The sequence below is a fragment of the Puma concolor genome, chromosome B2 (assembly GCF_028749965.1).
Source record: "Puma concolor isolate L17-30 chromosome B2, mPumCon1.1.hap2, whole genome shotgun sequence".
NCBI classification, from domain to species: domain Eukaryota; kingdom Metazoa; phylum Chordata; class Mammalia; order Carnivora; family Felidae; genus Puma; species Puma concolor.
Genome location: NC_141671.1, coordinates 51725176 through 51743273, shown reverse-complemented (window position 1 = coordinate 51743273; position 18098 = coordinate 51725176). Strand labels below are relative to the sequence as shown.

Here is an 18098-nt window from a genome sequence, read left to right as displayed (position 1 = left end):
AAAGTTTAAGACTATGTAGAAGTTAATCTTACTGATCAGCAAAATGCAGAAGTAATGACATACTACCGTACCTTTTATTTCTAGACCTTAAATAGCTTAAAATTGCCTCAATGTTATGCATAGAGGGTATCTGACAGCTTTTTCAGTTTTATGCCTGAGTTTTATTCTATTGAGATACATCTGATAGAGTGCAGTGTGTCATTTAATCACTCGGATTAGAAGACAATCCTGCATGCTATTTAGCTGAAAGAGAATTGACTTAGTGAACCTAACATTAGGACATTCACATAAATTTGGAAAACAAAAATGTGCTTCACAATCAGATGCCAAGCAATAGTTTGCAAAAATAACTGAAGTGCAACACACACTTGTAGAATTTCATAACTTCACACACTTGCCACATTCACTCTTGGCAAACCGTGAATTTAAGATTGCAAAAAGAAATTGTACTACCGGTTTTGTGACATGTAAGAGCATGTCTAATATTGCAGGTGCACACAAGCCAGGTCTTTTATAGCACATATAACTAAAATATAACATGACCTAATTATGGAGAACTTGTTTCATAAATGATAGAAAAAGGCAAAGCATATGACTAATTATTGGAGAACTTGTTTCATAAATGATAGAAAAGAGCAAAGCATATTCCATTCTATATCACCAGCACCAAAATCATATAGTGCACTTTCAGAACACACTGCTTTACCAGAACACTCTGCTTTACTAGACATACTCCTTAACAACAGACACCATATGGCTATTCTTTGCCAGCTGCACATAGTTTTTGGCTAGAAGTTTGGTTATTGTCTGGTTTTGGCTACTCCCTAAAAATCTTTAGCTCTTTAATGTGTTATAGAATTTTAAAAAATCAATTATGAAAGTTATCTGTTGATAGCCAGCAAAGTAAAAGACATATTGAGAATCTGTCCTGGTTTAAAATCTTTAACACAGTTAAGCCTTTGAAAAAGTTGAGAACTGAAACTTGAATTCAATCTTAATAATAAAAATAAATCTATAGTATGTCAGATAGTGATAAGTGCTTAAGGAGACAAATTAAGCAGAGTGAAAGAGTTCCAGAAAATGGGAGGCAGGGAGGGAGATGTTGCAAATTTAGAGAGTTTAAGGAGAGTTCTCTAAAATGACATTTATAGAGATCAGAATGAAGCAAGAATATAAGCCTTGGAGATTTCTGGGTGACATTATTCTAGGCATGGCAGAAGAGTATGTGTAAAGGCCCTGAGGCAAGTCTAGTGCCAAGGAGGCTTTTGTGGGTGAAGACAAAGTAGCATTAGGTCAGAGAAATGGCCTGGTTCTAAGTCATGAAGGACCCGATAAGCCATTGTAAGGGTTTTGATTTGTACTCTTACTGAGAGGAAAGGTTGATTGATGGTAAGCAGACAAGTAACATGATTTGGCTTTGGTTTAAGAGGATCCCTCAGGCTGCCGGGTTGAAAATAGACTGTAGGAGGCAAAACCACAAGTAGAGGTCCAGGCTATTGCAAAATTCTGGGCATCAGTGTATAGTGACTCAAACCAGTGGTTGTGGTAAACATGGTGAAAAGTAGTAAGATTCTGGATATATTTTGAAAACCGAGTAGACAGAATTTTGCCAATATGTGGACGTAGGATGTGAGAGAAAGAGAGGAGCTAAACAGAATGCTAAGGTGTTTGGCTTGAGAAAACGAATGAATGGAATTGTCATTTATAAAGGAGGGATAGACCATGGATTTGAGGAAAAAATCAAGGGTTCATTTTTTGTTATTTTCAGTTTGAGATGCCTTTTAGACACCCAAGAGGAGAAGTCATTAATAGGCAGTTATGTATGTAGGTCTAGAATTCAGGGAAAAATACATTTGGGAGAAACACATTTGGGAGTCAGCAGAGTATAGATAAAATCCAAAGCCATGAAAGAGGTGATAATAACACCTAGGAAGTAAATGTATATAGAGAGGACTGAGGATACAGACCCCTTTTGTTGTCCACTCACTCCCGGATAGAGTACTAAAGAGTATAAAAAGAAGGGGAGAAGAAAGCTAGAGAATCCAGAAATAGTTCAAACTGTTCATTGACTCAACAGATATTTATGGACATACACTGTTTGCCAGAGGTCCTACTAGCCATTGGGAAAACAATATGGTAGACCAGACCTGGACAGTGCCTTCAAGTAGTTCACATCTGTCAAGATGAACATGCAAGGACAGGAATAGAGATAAACCCCAGTACAGTGAAGACGAGTCGCAGGAAAGTAACAATGGAAGTCTAGAAATTACTCCTTGTTCTGGGGAGGAAAGGAAACTGCCTTTAGTCTCTATCTGCTTCCCACAAAGACAAGCCAGGCCAATGGGAACCCAAGATAACAGAAAATACAAATTAGAAGATAAGAAAAAAAGTAAGATCATAAAGAATAGGGAGAAAGAAACAGTAGGAGCCATCAGAGACTTCATAGTGATGTCCTTAACATAAACTAGCTTATACTTGGCCTATATTTTAGTCAACTGTCAAACATCCACAGGCAAACATTACTCAAAAGTCAGATATTATGTTATACAAATATCCCCTAAATGATATAGTATTTCATCCTTACATGAAACACGTCTCATTCATCAGAATTGCATTCTAATGAAACTTTCAATTGTATTTCTTAATTCAACTACAGATGCTATAGTAACGGAACGTATTTTCCAGGATATTAAATACTTTCTTTCTCAAGAGCAATATTGAAGTGACTTTCCCAGATGCTTGGAAGTGTGTGGTTGCAGGAAGTTTCAAACTGTTGATGAAAACTAAGAGCAGAAACTCTGCTACCAGAATTTAAAAATAAAGAAAAGCAGGAGGAGGAAGATTAAAAGGAATAAAATAATTCAGTAATCACTTCTTGGGGAGCTATCATATGGACATTGTAAAGGAAAAGGCAAGAGCTACGGTTTTCTTGTTTGTTTTTTTACTGCACCCTATGTGGGCTTACTTTGGATATGTTGGTTATAAGGACTGGGATGGCTCCAGCAGTGTCTAGAACCTGGATGGCCAAGAATCTGATTCTGACTCTAACTAAAACACCTTTCTTGAATGCTGGCATTGAATCCTAGGCATTCTTTTGATTTATTTTGAAAAAAAAAAAAAAAACCCACAGTTAAGTTGGGGATTCATTTCAGTTCTACTGCTTTCCTTGAAGCTTCATCCATGAATGTGATGGTGCTGCAATCTACAGTAATCCGTACTGTGGTCATGGTAGTTTACACTGTAGGGTGTAAGATGAGGTGTGGTTGTGGGGGGGGGGGTGGAAACTCTCCTGAAATCATATATGTATCCAGAACCCTAAGTCTCTGGCTGGAGGAAGAAAGAGAACATGACTTCACTCATTTAGGATTAAGAGGAATCAATAGTCGTGGGGCATGACTATGGGGGGGGGGGGGTTGGAATTCTAGAACAGAAAATGAAAGCACCAGGGGGATGATGGTGAGGATGAGAGGGAGTAAGAATTCACTCATTCACTCACTCAAAACATATTTATTAAGCTTATATACCAGGGACTGTACTAAGATCAGCAGATAAACAATGAGCAAAATTCAACATGTTTCCCCTTCTAATGGAATTTACAACCTAAAGCAGTGATCTTTAAAGTGGGGGTACAAGCATCCCATGGATTGAGCAAGATGGTAGTCAGAAAGCAACATGCATAAAATAGTATCACTTTATATTTACCTTTACCTTAAAATAAGAAAAAAAGTTTAATATTTCATGTATGACTTGACAGTTACATGAGTCCATAATTTAAAAATAAACACAAATATTTTGGTAGTATAGGCTTAAAATACTTTATTGATAAGTGAGCACAATAAAAGCAACTGTAGTGTAAAACTTGAGATTTTTGGAATACTAAGTTAAATTTGAAACTTTTAAAACCTGGAAAGACAGGACTTGGATAGGGTAATAGAGAGCTGAACAAGTTCTGGCCTTGGGCTGATAGCAGAAGTGACGAACAGGGGTGCCTGCGTGGCTCAGTCAGTTGAGCATCAGACTTTGGTTCAGGTCATGATCTCATGGTTGGTGAGTGTGAGCCCCAAGACAGGCTCTGCTCTTTACTGACAGCTCAGAGCCTGCAGCCTACTTTGGATTCTGTGTCTCCCTCTCTCTCTGCCTCTTCCCCATCTAGTGCTCTCTTTTTCAAATAAATAAACATTTACTGACAGCTCAGAGCCTGGAGCCTGCTTCGGATTCTGTGTCTCCATCTCTCTCTCTGCCCCTCCCCTGCTCATGCTCTGTCTCTCCTGTCAAAAATAAGTAAACATTTAAAAAATAAATAAATAAATATTTAAAAACAAAAAGAAAAAGAGTGAAGAACAGAGGATATTCCTTCACTAAACTCTTTGAGGCTTTTCACAGGTCCTTTATCAGAAATCTCTTAATCTGTGTATCTTGGTTTCCACTGTAGCATTTACCACTGCACAGTAGTTGTTTCCTGACTGTATCACTTTACAGGCACCAGGGGTCCTTTAAGTTTTTTATTCCTAAAAGCTAGGGTTGTATCTAACAAACTGAAACCATTCAGTGTTTATGGAATTGAATGACAATTGACTATCAAAAATCTCAATTATTTGTGTATGTTTAAATTACCTAATTTGTATACAGTTTGTACACCTGTATTCTTAGTGCAATGGCCCAGTGCCTGGAACAACACAGCTGGCACAGGATAAACATTACATTGTAATTATGTAAAAGAATAAATTTGCCTACATTAACTGGTTGACTATGTTGAGATAATGGGCATGGATTAATAAGAGGGCACAAAGAGAGAGACATAATTTCTGGGGCTTGATATGGGGAAAGTGTGGGATATTAGGATGATGAAGGCCCAAAGTTATCCAATATCAATGAAAAACAGCAAGGATCTTCTATTCGTTCCTTGACCACAACACACTGTCTTAAAAGTACTTACATTTGTCTAGCTGAAAAAGGCGTTGCTTACTTCACCTTTCCTCCCTTTAAACGCCTTTGGAATAATCTCTGGAGCAGACATAAAGTTGGCAGTGACCTCTAAGAAAAAGTATGAATCCTTAATAAAAATCACATTAAGTCTATCATAAGGGAGTGAAGCTGTAACATCAATTTTGAGTGCTTTTCGCTGTTGCCTTATCTTGTTCAACAGCAGACTTTCGCTCCAGTGGTCTCCCGTATGCATTTTAACCCTTCCAGCTAAAACCGAGGAGAACTGATCCCTTTCCACAATTGTAAAGGAGATGGCTCCGAGAGTGGGCTTCTGCGGTCCAAAACGCGGCAACTCAACCTTGCCCTGCCTGGCTTGGAGAGATTCAGAGTTCAGGGCATCAGGAACTTCACGGCAGCTATTGCGCAGGCTCTGCGTTCCGCGCAGCCTTGTTAGGAAGAAAAGGGATAAAACTGCCAGGACACATGTGAACCCGAGGGCACCAACCCCGGCCTTGGCTCCCCACTGCAACGGGTTCTGGAATTTACAATCACGAAAGTTCTATTGTCTCGCTATTGGCTCCAGGGCCGCATGACATCATAGCGCTTGATTCATCCCTCGGGCCCCGATTGGCTGGCCGCGCCATTGTGACGTCACGGTCAGCCCACGTTCTGATTGTAGATACCCGGCGCCTTCCTCTTCCCATCGCCGCGGTTCCTCGCTACCGGTGCCTCCCTCCCACATCTTCCTTCGCTCCGCTGGTCGCGGGCGCTCCTGGCCGCCGCGCCGCCTCTCAAAGCTACCGCTGCCCTCTCGGACTACGAGGTAAGCCGTCAGCTCCTGGAAACTTCGCCTGGGGCCGCCGCTCGGCCATGACACCGGCGCGAGAGCGCGGCCGGGACGCGACGGCTGCGAACCGCCGTTAGGACCAGACCCAGTGCCGAGTTACAGCCCCCCGCGCGGCCCGCGCTCCGCCCGCGTGGCGGAGAAGCCTGTCGGGCCCCAGCCCGGCTCCCCGGGCACGGACGGCGGGCGCGGGAGCTCCGGGCGGGCGCGAGGCGGCTCGCCGGCCGCCAGGGAGAAGCTGGGCGTCTCGGGAGTTGCCACCGCGCCGCAGTCTCACCTGTTCGGCGGAGGAAGCAGCAGGCGGGCGGGTTTGCACGCTGACAGGCGCCGCGGGGCCGCACGCTGTGCCCTGAGCGCGGGTGGCAGGGATGGGTCTGTAAGCTCGGGTCCGCCCGCCCTGTCGGGACGAACTCGCGGATGGGAGGTCCAGGGAAGCGCCGTCTGGGAGAGCGAGTGCTTTTTTCGGGCAGAACAAAACCTGACTGAGTTCAGAGAGCCTCTGCGGGGTCGCGGGGCGGGTCGGCACCGAGAGCCGGGGCGCGCCCGCCCTCGCCCCACGCGGAGCTCTGGGAGGGCGGTGAGGGGACCCTCCGGCCTTTCCTTTTTTCCCTTCCTCTCCCCGCCTCTGCTTCCAGGAGGAAAGCCCGCTAGCCCGGGGCCACTCGGGTTTTATTAAAACCAGAGAACTGCAGCCCAACGGTACTCCGGGAGGGATAAGGCCGACGGGGAAGCGGGGGGCGGGGACTCGAGGGCGACCTGGGCGGCCCTTTGGGGAATCCGGGCGCGGGAGCGGCGGACTGGGAGGGAGGCGCGCGGCGCGGGAGCGGCTCCGGGCCGGGGAAGCCTTAGGGTCGCGGCTGTTGGGGGTTGTAAGGAAAAGTGCCCTTGTACAGTCTCCACGCCAATAAGACCTGCCCCTCTCTGCCGCGTCTGCCCGCCTGCGTCCGGGTGGGGGAGGTCGTGCCTGGAGCAAGAGTTCTTTTAAACTGTCTCTTGCAACCGTTCCGTGCTCTTGCACTTTAAGGGTGTTGGTTTCCTCTTCTCACAACTGTAGTTAAGCTCATTTCCCGGCTTCTTGATTGCAGATTTGGAGAGCGTATTAGGCCAATTTTGGAGTGGGGGTAGGGGTCCTGTATGAAAGAATTCAGTGCTTGACTTATTAGCTGGGCTGGGAAACCAGGAGGTTCGGGCGAGGAGGTAATTGCGGCCAGCGAGCAGCCTTAATTCTTTAAGAACGGACCCTTGGCAGGAAGTGCTTTTTAGAGGTGTACGGAGGAGCTAATGTTGCTTGTTAGGTTTTGTAACGTGTTCCCCTAACCACTTAGGTAGATAACCTGTTGGTTTGCACTTGTTTTGCTTGCATGTCTCAGCCAACAACATTTGGTGCAGAATCTGCAGATACCGACGTAGCGAGTTTTGCATTCGATGACTGTGGACAAACACTTTAACTTTACATCTTCGGTTAGGACACAAGTGAATCACTTTTTTAGTCAGCTCAGATGCTGCCTGGGATTCTCCCAGAAAGCCCCGCACTTGAAAGAGAAATGTAACTCATGTCCCTTTTAGGTTCTTACCCCCCAAAGTTGTAATTTCTCATTGCCAGGAGCTTTTCCTATATTGTTCTCTCTTTTTGCATTTTCTTTTCCATTTCTAACTGAAGACAAAAAGGAAAATGTTATTGATGGCTACAGATGGCTAATTTTACAGAATATAGAATTTTGCTGAAAAGTGAAAGTGGAAAGCGTATTAAAACTCGTCAGATTTTTCAAGAAAAGTACCTCGTAACTTCAAACGCTGACCTCATTCCCTTGACTCAGTTTCCTTGTGTATACGTGGGTGTTTTCTGATGCAGAATTTTAAAAAAATCTTTTTAACGTTTATTCATTTTTTGATAGAGACAGAGCGTGAGTAGGGGAGGGGTGGAGAGAGAGGGAGACACAGAATCTGAAGCAGGGTCCAGGCTCTGAACTGACAGCACAGAGCCAGACATGGGGCTCAAACTCACCGACAGTGAGATCATGACCTGAGCTGAAGTCCGAAGCCCAACCGACTGAGCCACCCAGGTGCCCCTCTGATGCAGAATTTTTATGGATTTCAGGAGATGGATACAAATGAAAGCCCATCTTGGGGTCCACCAAATAGTGGTTTAATAAATGCTTCCTTATTCTTGGGGAAGAGGAACTGAGATTTATAGGATGTGGCCAAGAATAAAGCTCAAGAATTTTAAATAAATGGGAAAATATTCAAAACTTCAGATTTTTTACACTTATTCCTGTATGCCTATGAAGTCACTTTTGAAAATGAGCTAAGTTATTCCCTTGGATCAGCAGAGCCTCTTTTTTTTTTTTTTTTTTTTTTTAATTCCCTGGTTAGAGACCTTAATTTTGGGGATTGCAAGGATCTTTTTTTCACTACCTTTTCTTTTACTCTCAGCATAGTTATTGATTGTCCTCTTGCTTCTAGAGGTGAGTCTCAGTCCTTGGGCGTCTTATTTCCAACATGAATTATACAAATCAAGGCCAAACTGTTAACTTCGTTTCGGATAACTTTGGTGCTCAAGTAGATAATAGAGTGTGAGCGACAGTTTTACTTTTTTATTTGGCCACATTCTTCCTCTCCCCTAAGAAATGTTGTTTTTTAATTCCTCATCTGAGCTACTAACTCTTCTGTTACTGATGGGATGATCTTTCCATTAGTTATCCATAAATATGTCTTTTTTGTGTGTGCGTTCAGTTTCAGGTATTGCTGATGTGAGCACCTTTCAATTAATAGTTGTTTGCCATATATAATTCTTATAACATCCTTATCCCCTGCCTCCTTTTTTTAATGAATTGAGACCTGGGGTCCCTGGGTTGCTCAGTCAGTTAAGAGCCCTACTTTTGATCTCAGCTCAGGTCATGGGTTCAAGCTCCGCATTGGACTCCGCGCAGGGTATGAAGCCTACTTTAAAAAAACAACAAAAAAAATTGAGACCTGAGTCCTAGAGATGTCAAGTGACTTTTCCAAATTCACAAAGCTCTGTCTCCAGTATGGTACTGCTCCTTCTTCTATCCTTGTACTGCCAGGATTTGTTCAGTCAGCTGTGTGCCATTTGTGAAATCCTGTTACTCTGTAACTTAGAAACCTAAGGTAGTCAACCCAAGATTAACAGTTTGTCATCTTTCCGATCTACCTGAAATCTGTTCCCATCCTTTTTTTCCTTACTTAATGCACTTTTTACAAATCCATTGGCTTGTCAGTTAATTGAATGTGTAGTGTGTGTGTGTGTGTGTGTGTGTTGGGAGAGGTTTATATACGAAGTTTAATGACATCGTTCTGACTCCAAAGGTCTTCCTGCATTAGTTTACACTTTAATCCTTTCATTCCCATACTGAATCTATACCTTGGACTGAAGAGGGTTCAGAAGCAGATTTCTGGGAGACTTGTGTAACTGTGTCTGGGTAAGCTTTCTGTGGCAGAGCTATCCACATGAGACATATCAGTGCCTACCACTGCAAGATTGGTTAGGATGCTTTCAGTACAGGAAACTGGAAACCCAACTCGGATGGGCTTAAATGACCACCTGAAAGGTCCTGAGGGCAAAACTTTCTATCAGTTTCTCTGTGGTCCTTTTAGGTGTCACGTCCACAGGCTGATTTTGCAAGATGACTGCCAGCAACAGTCTGGACCCCCGTTAACATATTCTCATATGGGAACTTCACTTCCCACCACCTTCCAAAGAGGGCCCTTGGCGTTGAGGTGATTAACTTCAGCCTGGTCACTTGAACTAGTAACTAGAACAATGGAAATCTGATAACCTGGGGGCCCCATCTCAGAACTGAAGAAGTCGGTTTAAATCCCACCTCACCTGTTTGGCCGCTGCCATACCTTCAGTAAGGGCCAGTGTGGACATAGCGGAAGTCAGCCACTATGGGGACTGTAAAGGCCTCCAAGGATGCCAGTTCTAAAGAGATGAATAGATTAAAGTAAGTAGAACTGAATGAACATTTGAATGTAGCCTTACATTTCATAGAGGAATCTTACTGATTTGGAGAGAGAAGACAGGCATTCTAGGAGAGGAGGAGTTTGGAGAACAATGTGGAATCATTGGGCAAAAAGCAAGTAGCCCAGCCCAGCTGGCTGAAGTTGACAGTGCAGAAGTGGAAGAAAAAGTTAGAAAGGCAAGTTGTTGATGATAATAATAATGGCTATCTTTTATTGAGCTCTTATGTGTCAAACCCTGCAGTGGACACTTTATGTGGATTTATCACAATTACTACTTTTTATTTTATTAAAAAAATTTTTTTAATGTTTATTCATTTTTTTTTATTTAAACAACTTTTTTTAATGTTTATTTTTGAGAGAGAGAGACAGAGACAGAGCGTGAGCAGGGGAGGGGCAGAGAGAGGGAGACACAGAATTGAAAGCAGGCTCCAGGCTCCAAGCTGTCAGCACAGAGCCTAATGCAGGGCACCAACCCACGAACCATGAGATCATGACCTGAGCCAAAGTTGTACGTTTAACTGACTGAGCCACCCAGGCGCCCCTGTCTCAGTTACTATTAATTGGTACTGTGAGCATTCCCCATTTACAGGTGAAGAAATGGAGGCTCAGAGAAGTTTAGATACTTGGCCAAGGTCACAAAACATTCCAGCCCAGATCATCTTGATCCCCTAGCCTGCCCTCTCTCCTGAGGTAACAGTAACACTGAAGCTTTTGAACTGAGTGTTATGAATGCTGTACTCCAGGAATATGACTCTTATCAGAATGTGTAAGATGGATTGGCCTGGACAGAGGCTAAGAATGTAGAGAGGGGTTGGGAAGCTGTTAGAGGTAGCCTAGGAGAACAATAAAGCCCCACCGGGAACTACAGCCATGAGCACAGACTGGAGAGCACTAATCAATTGTACAAGATTATTTCTAGGTTAAGATCTATGAGACCTGGAGACCAGTTGGATTTGAGGACCAACAAGACAAAGAACACTTGTAAGACTGGGTGGTAGAAGAAACATGGTGTTACAAAGAGAGAAGGAGGAAGCTTTGCAATCAGGTGTAATATCCAAACGGCCCAGACACATATCTGGACAGGTTGCTTCTTCCCCGTCTTTGCGGCCACTTCTTTTTGTTGCCCGTCTACAAGTATGTGTTTCCATGTTTCATCCGTTTTCAGACAGTTTTTCGTATTTTAACATATCTCGGTAGAGATGCAGCTTATAATCAGTGGCATCGTAAAATCACTGCAGGTACTTCTCCACATTTTATCCGACTGCCTCCCAACTTTTAATCAAGTGTCATTGGTGAGAGAAGGAAAATCCTGTATTGGTAAATCTTGTGCAGCCGATTGCTTGGCAGAGCCAGGAAGAAGAACCATGACTTCTGGGCTGCATCCATCAGCTGAGTTTCCTCAGTTTATATGACAGATATTAAAATCAGTGTTGCCTCATGATACAGGATTGTAGTAAAACATATGCATATTTCTTTATTACAACTGAAATAATTTGAGAAGATGGGAAGGCATAGTTTAAGTAGGGTGCCTCATCCTTGTATAGAACCTGGCTGCCATGATTCCTTGTCCTAATTTGCCACCAACCGTGAGCAGATCAACTCTGGGTATTGGTTTCTTTCTTTAAAAGATTAAACTGAGGTGCTTTCCAAGTCCCTTTCAGAACTAAAATTTTTTATTTTCACTTTTGCCAAGAGCAAACCCTTTGTTTCTGTTTGACTAGGAATAGGGAAAGTTGAAATCATTTAGGTCTTAGGCAACATCAGGATCAGTGATGGAAGTTAGTTGTTAACCATAACTACTGGACATGTTCTGGCCTAGCAAAGTGAATTATATTTAGGAAGATAACCTGACCTAATTTTGAGTTTGTGTAATAGAACCCCTCCTTCCCCTGACAAACATCCCCGACCCCTATTTGAACTCATAAATGTTATCATTTCCAAACTGTTTGGTTCCCACTGGGTTCCTGCTGGCATATTTTCTCAATGGGAACTTTTTTTTTTTTTTTTTTTGGTCTCATGTGTATTTCCTTTTAGAATTGTATGGTCCCTGGATATAAATTATTTGTACTTGCTGAATGTTCAGAAAGACTAAATTCCCACCCTTCCTTCTCCCCAGCCCCTGCCAGTTGTATTTGAAGTAAAGTGGTATGTAACCTTTCTTAAATTAGACTTTTGTACCTTTTGTTTGATGTCTTTGCTGACAGGGATTTAGGAAATCTTTTTTAAAAAATATTTTTAGTCCTGGTACAGTCATGTTTTCTCTAGTTAGGAAAATAACCATTTTCTTGAAACGCCTGTGATTTCTAACTATAATCCTAATACTTGGTTAGAACCCTCCTGCTAGCACATTCTGGTTAAAGTTTCCATCTCTGTGAAGTTCTCCCTTTGCCCTTTCCTATCCCCATTGTCACAGTTTCACCCATTCAGAACAAATCTTTATAAGCCCATACTAAAAAGACCTAATTAAAGCCACGCTGGAGAATTGGCCATTCAGGTCTCTACTGAATCTGTTAATGCTAAACCCCAGAGTATCTATTCTCCTCTTGTCTTGGAATAGCAAATACTACCACAGAGTAATCGTTAGGAATTTCTCTTTCCCCAAAGAACAGTTCTCATGATACCAAATTCAATAATATTCATTTACTTCTCTGGGAGTTTGGCAGTGTGGTGTGCATCCTTAGGGGATAGTGTTCAGGGTACCTCTGCTTCGGCCTTTGGCAGAAGAAATAAATTACTGATATTTACAGAAGTTGTTGACACCTCCATCTGCTATATTTGTGAGCTGATATGCACCTCTGAAAATTTGAATTTTACTTCTTTCAGAACTTGTAGATATTTACTGTGGATCTGAGGTGCATTTATAAGAGAAACTATCCTGTTTTTTTTAAGTAAGCAAAGCTGTAGGAAGCAGATTGAAGAAGATGCCTTGTAGGTTAGCAGCCACACATCTGGATGGGGTTCCAACTCTGCCACTTAGGATTGGGTAGGCTATGGTAGGTAAGTCATTTCCTCTCTTTGAGACTCGTATGTAGAACTTGGAGGTGATAATACAGGTGCCTACTTTGGAAGGGTGTTCAAACCATCAATGTTAAACATGAAAGTTAAGTAGGGGACTGAATTTAATGATTATGGTAAAAAGATCTCTCTATTGTACAGAATGTCCATTGAAGCATTGTTTATAATAACAAAAGATTGAAAGATACAATAAATGCCTTTCAGAAGAATAAATTACAGCTGGCCAATGGAATATACTTTGCAACTTGTAAAAAGAATGAACCTCTTCTGTATATACTGAATGTAGCTGCTCAATAGCATATATTCGACACTTTTCTTCTTTTTTTAAAAATTTATTTATTGTTTAATTTACATCCAAGTTAGCATATGGTGCAACAATGATTTCAGGAGTAGATTCCTTAATGCCACTTGCCCATTTAGACCATTCCCCCTCGCACAACCCCTCCAGCAACCCTCTGTTCTCTCTCTCCCTGTTTTTATATTTGCTTCCCTTCCCTTGTGTTCATGTTTTCTATCTTAAAGTCCTCATACGAGTGAAGTCATATGATATTTGTCTTTATCTAATTTCACTTAGCATAATACCCTCCAATTCCATCCACTTAGTTGCAAATGGCAAGATTTCATTCTTTTTGATTGTCAAGTAATACTCCATTGTACATATATACCACATCTTTATTCACTCATCTGTCAATGGACATTTGGGCTCTTTCCATACTTTGGCTATTGTCGATAGTGCTGCTATAAACATTGGGGTGCATGTGCCCCTTCGAAACAGCATACCTGTGTCCTTTGGATAAATACCTAGTAGTGCAATTGCTGGGTCATAGGGAAATTCTATTTTTAATTTTTTGAAGAACCTCCGTATGTTTTCCAGAGTGGCTGCACCAGTTTGCATTCCCACCAGTAGTGCAAAAGAGATCTCTTTCTCTGCATCCTCACCAACATCTGTTGTTGCCTGAGTTGTTAAGGGTAGCCATTCTAACACCTGTTGGCAGGTGTGAGGTGGTATCTCATTGTGGTTTTGATTTGTCTTTCCCTGATGATGAGTGATGTTGAGCATTTTTTCATGTGTCTGTTCGCTATCTGGATGTCTTCTTTGGAGAAGTGTACTGGACACTTTTCTAAGGTGCTCTACATACATTGATTTATTTTGGCTTCACAAAACCCCACAAGGTAGGTACTCCAATTTTACAGATGAGAAAATTAAGGCACAGAAAGGTTAAGTGACTTGTTCAAGGCTCCACAGCCAGTAGCTGGCAGAGCCAAGATTTGAACCCAGGCAGTCCAGCTGCAGTCACCTTAGCTACCCTGCTACGCTGTATGCTTATTAGACCCTAAGTAGTCATCTTTGCATTTGCAGTTCTACCCATAGAACTAAAAGAAACAAAGTTGAGTTTCTTCATCATTACGTTCTGAGAGGTTAACAGCATAACCAATATAGGACTTTTGACAGTAACTAAAGTTTTTAGAAAGAAAGCTAAAAGAATAATACTTATGATTAGTCCTTGAAAGAGTAACCTTTTGTTTATTCTGAGTCTTTTTTTCAAAATTCTGCACTGAAGCATTCTCTTCTTGGGTGTAATCAGAAGCATAGATCACAGAAGAGCTCTATAGTTATTTGGTGTAAAAAAAAAAAAAAAAAATCAGTGATCAAAAGCCCAGTTGCCAGTAGGCTGAACCAGTGTGACTGGCCAAGGACATCCAGCATCAGTTTCCTTACCTGGCCTTCGTTCCACCTGGGTTTGATTTACAAGGTGTATAAGACCTGAGAGGTGTGGGCTGGGAGGGGAGGGCACCCAAATCCTCTAGGGGGCCTCTGTCTCCAGATTGTCTGATTTCCCTTGGACGGAGGTGTAAGTCATGTGTATTTTGAAAACATCTACTAGGTCATTCTGACACAGGCCCCGTTAATGGCCACCTGTTCAGGCTCAAGATAGATAGGTTTATCACCATCCTTAGTTCTCCTGGGATTATTAGACTCTTTTAGAACTTCATTTTCTTTCTGGGTTTGGGTCAGTAGATCTGACAACATTATGATGATTATTAGTACCACGGTTCCTCAAATAAGAGAATCACAAAATTCCCAGAGTGGCCTACATAGTAACATGAAATGTGACCAGGTGATAACTGTTGACTTTGGAGACACTCTTTAGAAGAGATGAATAAATGATTACTAGATTGTGTTTGCTTTTTAAAGTGCCACATTGTAGCAAGCTGTTTTTTTTTAAACATTTTAACTCTGCTTCTCCCCATTCACCTCCTTACCCAATAACCTTTGTAAAATGTGGGTGTTTAGATTCAGTTTAAACAAAGAAATGTGTTCTCATGTCACATGCCTTATGTATGTTACACAGGTTTGAATTTAAATCTTTCAAGACCTTTTCTCTTGGGGGTTGCATAACTTATCTTTGTTAATTATGTTTTTCCACCCTCTTTTAATTTCAGCTGAGGCTGTGATGCTGCCTTTGTGTATTTGTACAAATTAGCTTGAAGAACATGATAATTTATTTTGAATATTCAAGTAATCACATCACTTAAGAGACTGCAATCAGATAAGAATTATAAGTAGTTGCTCGTGGCAGAAAATGTTGCTTAAAGGCCCCCTTGTCTCCCAGTTATCTGCAATTGGCAGTCTCAGACGTTTAGGAATATGAAGCATTTCTCAGCCTTAAGCTTAGTCTTTAAAGCAACCATTAGAGGCATGCAGAAGGTCTTGATGGTCATGATCTGCTTTGGCCATTGATTTTCTTGAATCATGCTTGTAGAGGAGACGGTGGTTGCTCTGTGAAGCAGGTTGGAGCTTCTCCAGATGAACCCCTTAAATACTGCACTCACTTCCTCTTCAGAGCAGCTCCTTTTTGTTGACTTGGCAAGGAGTGGTAGGTCTGGAATAGGCTCAGTGACCCCAAAGGAAGACGGCTGTGACTGCAGCGTGCCGTGAGGTAGGTGCTTCTCACTGAGCATTGATAGAGATAGAGCCTCATGCTTCAGTTCATCATCTTTGAGAAACGGGACTGGCATATGTTAAAGGACTTCCCCAAATTCAAGATTTAGGTGAGTAGTTGCAAAGTATCGTTGGAAGACCAATCTCGGTGGGTGTTCTCCTTGTCCATAGACTTGAGTATCCACCCACTGTCCATTTTATTTCTAATCCCCGTCTGGGCTGCAGACTGAACCTCTCATCAGCTAGTTTTCACCTAGATGTCCTACTAACTGCTCTGTCCTGTTGGCCAGCATGGTGAAGAGCACTACCGTCTACCAGTTTGCCCAAGCCTTCAAGCTGGCAGCAGTGTTTGAGTCCTTCTCTCTCATCAGCCATGTCCTTCCTTCTACTCCAGCTGTCAGTCACCAAGTAGTGTCCATTCAGGCTCCTCTCTGTCCCTCTCCACGGCCCCTTTCCCTCCTAGGGCCCAACCCTTGCAGCGCGTGAGTTTTTGGATAACTGAACAACTACAGTTTCTCCCTGGCTCCTTCTGGTCTTCCCTGTGGTCAGGTTCCTACTCTGTTGCCACAGTGGTCTCCTGACACGTTAATAGGATCATTTCACTTCATCCTAAAAATTTCATTTTCCCCCTCTTCTGGGCCATCCTTCATCCAACTTCATTTCCTGCCACTTTCCTGCCTGCACTCCTCACTCTGTACACACCACAGACTTCATTTCTCCAAATGTGCCTGGTCTAGGGGTGTCTGGGTGGTTCATTTGGTTAAGCGTCTGACTCTTGGTTTCAACTCAGGTCATGATCTCACAGTTCGTGGGTTCAAGCCCCACATTGGGCTCTGTGCTGGCAGTGTGGAGCCCGGCTCAGGATTCTCTTTCTCTTCCTCTCTCTCTCCCAAAATAAATAAACTTCAAAAAAATTTAAATAAAAGAAAAAATAGAACAAATGTCCCATTTCTACTCCACATAGGCTGTATTTGGATGCCTCCTCATCGATTGCTCCCCACCAAAAAAACGAACACAAGAGCAAAGTAAATTTAATGGCAAAAAAAAAGCCCTGTTTTTCATGAATTCTTCAAATCCTCACAGCATAGAGCTTTTGATCCTTTTGATGGAATCAGATGTTCTTGGTTCTGATACCAACCTTCATGTGCCTCAGTTTCCTCATTCTTAAAGTGAGAATAACTAGTGCTTTGGTTTTCTTTTTGCTCAGTGTCTGGCATGTTTATCTCTGTGTCCTCGGTACCTATATGCCATCAGCTATGTGGTAGCTGTCTAGAAATTATTTGCACGAATGAGTCTCTAAAGATGTAGCTTTCAAGGATCAATTCAGTACAGTACAGCACAGTAATCTGTGCTAATGGCTGTGTGAAGATGAGTGTACCTGGGTAGCCTGAGAATACATAATTCATGAATGAGGAGCCCACCTGGGCAGGAGACTCTGAAGGATGGGCTTCCCTGCCTGTAATGTTTCCATCCTCCCACTCTAAACTGTGGGAGTAAAGCAGCAATAACCACAGACCATACAAATTGCTAAATATCCACTCACCCAGGAGCAAAGGTGACACATGCTATTATTTTAAAGAGCTTTGCTTATTTGCATATTAACCTTGTTAAGCATTCAAGTAGAGCATGACAGTGATATACCATGCCAGTGGCACTGCACCCAAGGAAGGAATAGTAAATTCTGGTGTCTTAGGCACCTGGCTATTCCATGAGAAAATAATGATGGAGACTGACATACTTTTCTAACCTTGTTTTGGTGGGCCACAACATCAATCTGAGGTTGAAGGAGACCATATAAGTTGGACAGAGCCTGTCTGTGTTAGTAGCCCCATGGTCATTAGTTCATTGATCATTCACACTCCCCATTGAGGATTTTTGTGTGCTACCCTCTGCTAAGGACTGTAAATCCTGTAGTAACACATGACCATACACCCACTGGCAAAGAGATTGTAGTTCAGGAGAAGAGGTGAAGTATGTACTTGAGTCAACATAATTACTGGTATTGCAGATATGCCCTTTTTTTTTTTTTTTTTTTTTTGCAGTAAGGTTTGGCTGTAAGTGATGAAGCTTCCAAAATAATAGTGGCTTCAACAATGGGATCTTAAAGTAAAATAGAAATTCATTATCTCCCATAAAAGGTTGCTGAGGCAGTCCAGGGCTGGTTTAACCTTCCATAGACTCACTTCTAGCTCACTGTGCATCAGGCCTAGGTTGTGATCCCTGTCTTCCAACTAGCAGGATGAAGGAAGAGACCAAAGAAGGGACACAGGGGTCATCCAGGCCTTCTTTTATTTTATTATTATTTTTTAATATAACTTATTGTCAAGTTGGCTAACATACAGTGTGCCCTTGGTTTCGGGGGTAGATTCCCATGATTCATCGCTA

General features: G+C 42.4%; 1 protein-coding gene across 3 annotated transcripts in view; it reads left to right on the top strand.

Annotated features, from left to right (window-relative positions):
• Positions 1-5594: 5594 nt before the first annotated feature.
• The window catches only part of ELOVL5 (ELOVL fatty acid elongase 5), a 75368-nt gene continuing 62864 nt past the window's right edge, over positions 5595-18098 (top strand). Inside the window, exon 1 of one of the 3 annotated variants that reach the window (XM_025926165.2) lies at positions 5595-5749. The gene's annotated coding sequence lies outside the window, so the exon portion shown is untranslated. The remainder of the gene's footprint in view (positions 5750-18098) is intronic. The other 2 variants (XM_025926164.2, XM_086707081.1) reach the window with 2 other exon arrangements.